The sequence below is a fragment of the Vulpes lagopus genome, chromosome 3, assembly GCF_018345385.1.
Source record: "Vulpes lagopus strain Blue_001 chromosome 3, ASM1834538v1, whole genome shotgun sequence".
Classification (NCBI taxonomy): Eukaryota; Metazoa; Chordata; class Mammalia; order Carnivora; family Canidae; genus Vulpes; species Vulpes lagopus.
In genome coordinates, this window is record NC_054826.1 from 26269009 (window position 1) to 26272458 (window position 3450).

General features: G+C 42.6%; 1 pseudogene; it reads left to right on the forward strand.

Annotated features, from left to right (window-relative positions):
* The first annotated feature begins 624 nt into the window (after window positions 1-624).
* Window positions 625-1648, forward strand: LOC121486243 (annotated as a pseudogene).
* The last annotated feature ends 1802 nt before the right edge of the window (window positions 1649-3450 follow it).

Here is a 3450-nt window from a genome sequence, read left to right on the forward strand (position 1 = left end):
AAGGAAATCAGGAGGCCTCAGTAGTATAGGAGAGAAAATGGTATCTTGGAATAGGATGGCCATGGAATAGGGACATAGATGAATTGAGACCTGTTCGGGAGGTATGAACCAATAGAACTTGCAGATATGATCTTGGAGGAAGGGGTGAGAAAAAGGGAAAAATCAAGGATAACACCTAAGTTGGAGACTTGAGGACCTAATCAATGGTAAAGTCACTTTAAGAGATGTGAACTAATAAGAGATCATTTTTATTGTAGATTAAGACCATTCATTCTCATTCTAGCTTAATGCTTCTCAAAATTGAATGTACTTGTGAATCACCTATGAATCTTATTAAAATGCAGATTCTCACTTAATGCATCTGGATTCTCTATTATGTTCATTTGCTCTATATGTCTATTCTTTCTCTAATATCATACTGTTTTTATTACTGTAGCTTTAATGCTGACCTCATAAATAAACTGTGATGGGAGGGGTTCACTCTTCTATGTTCTAAAAGATTTTACACAAAGTCGGTATTATTTCCTCCTTAAATGTTTAGCAAAATAGGTTGGCAGCACATGGTGGGGCTGACAGGTGGTTGCTGTGGACAGAACCTAAGTACAGGCAGCTGGAGCTCATAGTATGGTGGAGAAGGAGAAGGCTGGCAGCAACATCACCCAGGAGGAGGTAGCACAGTCCGTGGGGATTGGAGGCCTAGAAACGGCTGCAGGCCTCCAGGGTGCTCCTTGTTGGCATGAAAGGACTTGGGGCTAACTTTGCCAAGAATCTCATTCTGGCAGGAGTGAAAGGACTGACCATGTTGGATCCTAAACAGGTATCTCCAGAAGACCCTGAAGCTCAGTTCCTTATCCATACTGGATCTGTTGGCTGTAACAAGGGCTGAAGCCTCTTTGGAGCAAGCCCAAAATCTCAACCCAGTGGTGGATATGAAGGTGGACACCCAGAATACAGAGAAGAAACCGGAGTCATTTTTCACTCGGTTTGACATTACTTGTCTGACTTGCTGCTCCAGGGATATCAAAGTCAAAGTTGACCAGATCTGTCACAAAAATAATATCAAGTTTTTTAGAGGAGATGATGTTTTTGGCTACAATGGGTATACATTTGCCAATCTTGGAGAGCATGAATTTGTAGAGGAGAAAACCAAAGTTGCCAAAGTTAGCCAATGGGTAGAAGAAGATGGACCTGATACCAAGAGCAAAACTTGATTCATCTGAAACAACTAGGTCAAAAAGAAGGTGGTCTTTTGCTCTATTAAGGAAGGGCCACCAGTGGACTGGAGCAGTGATAAAGCAAAAGTAGCTCTGAAGTTCACAACTTTGGGTTACCTTCTCCTTCAAGAGCTCCTGAAGTTCTGCACAGGTAAAGGAAGAGATACTAGTTCTGTTACCTTTGGTGAAGATTCTGAGTTGTTGCTCCAGATTTGAAACAACATGCTTGACTCCCTGGTTGTTAGTCCTGACCTGCTCCCTGAAGACTTTGTCAGGTACTATTCTTCTAGATGGCCCCAGTGTGTGCAGTGGTTGGAGGGATCCTGGCCCAGGAAATTGTGAAGGCTCTGTCTCAAAGGGACCTTCCTCACAACAACTTCTTTTTTGATGGCATGAAGGGGAATGGGTTTGTGGAATGCCTCCATCCCAAGTGAACCTAAGACTTGGCTACTCTGAGGATGTTGACCTACAGGCTGCCCACATGTGTGCCCTGTCCCCTTACCCCCAGGCAGGCAGCTCCAGGTGGGGAAAAAGTGAAGCCATTGGACCAGTACAAACCATTTCCTGTGAGCAATAAGCTTGTACAGATGTGCAACTTCCAAGCACCAGCAGCTGCTCAGCAAAGGGCACAGGGACTGGCTATCTCCATTGCAGCACTATCGAGAGCTGTTTGCCAGCCATCACCTGAATGCCCCCGCTGATGCATGCCCCACTGATGCATCCCTCTGTCCTGGTGCCACCGCAGCATCGCCAGCCTTCTGAGGTCCCACAGGAGATACCTGCCAGGAACCAGCACGCCTTGTTGCTTTGGATCCTCTTGCCACCTACTTGGACTTACTCCCCTTCTGCTGTCATACAGAAAAGAGCATGACTCCAGGTGAGGAATAAGGCCTGGCCCGATGAAACACTAGAGGAGCCACAGTTTCAAATGCAGACAGGTGCCCTAGAGAGGAAAAGACATGGCAGACAGAATGCATTTCCTCCAGAGCTTGAGACCCTGAAAAACAACAGGTGGCATCTGGTGTGCTGTTCTTGAGTTTTAGTTCAGGATTAGTTTGGGTTTCAGCCTGGATTTTGGAAGAGATGAAATGTTACCAAAGTTCCCTTGGGCATTAGGGCAGACTTTGCAAAGAGACTATTAGTGGGAAAACTTGTTTTATAAAGGCAGACTCCAGGGTCCCACCCCATAAGGATTTTGATTTATTTGAGCCCAAGCTAGGACATAGGAGCCTGTCTTCTCAGGGACCCCACCCCTGATGTGGTTCAGGCCATCCCAGAGGTTGCTTTCAAGGGCTGTGCCATTCCTTCCTTTACCCACCCACCTCCAATTGCAGCTGTTTGTGTTGTTTCATATTTTCTATATTTCCTTGGTTCTTGAAAAAGGGATGATAGAAACAAAGTTTTTGTTTTAGGGAAAAAAGTATTTAGCAAAATACACCAATAAGAAAGTTTTTAAAATATGAATTAAATGTATTTAAGATGTATAAGGCTATTCAAATTATCTATTTTTTTCCTTGCAAAAGCTTGGGAATTTGTGCCTTTAGTGAATTTGTCCTTTTATCTAAGGTGTCAAATCTATGTACATGAGGTAGAAATGGAGAAGACAGAAAATAGTCTCTATTATCTTTTAATGTCTGTAGTATCTAAACCAATGACTTGACTTCTCTTTCATTATCGATCTTCATAATTTGTAATTTGTGTCTTCTCTAGCTTGAGAAGTTCCCCCTCCTTTCAGTACATAAAAGATCACTCCAGTACTTAAAAGACAATGCTCCATTGTCTTCTGATATACACAGCTACTGACAAGAAGTTTATTCTTCTCTTATTTGCCAAATGCAGTGCATTCTGGCTACCTTTAAGATGTTCTGTTTATTTTTGGTTTACAGCAGTTTGATTAAGATGTGTCTGGTTTTGTTTTCTTTGTATGTATCTTCTGTGTGTGTTTTTCTGAGTTGCATGGATCTGTGGTTTGTTGTCTTCATTAATCTGGGGGAAATTCTTGCCAGTAACTCTTCTAATATTTCTTCCACCTCACTTTCTCTCTTTTCTCCTTCTGAGATTCCGTTTACACAAGTTACCCCATTTGATGGTGATCAAGAGCTCTTTAATGCACTGTTCTACTTTTTGGCTGTGTTTTTTTCTCTTTCTGTTTCAATTTGCGTAATTTCTATTGACTATCCCTGCTCTTTTTTTCTTTTCCCTGCTGTGTCTAGTCTGCTAATTAACCTGTCAAAAG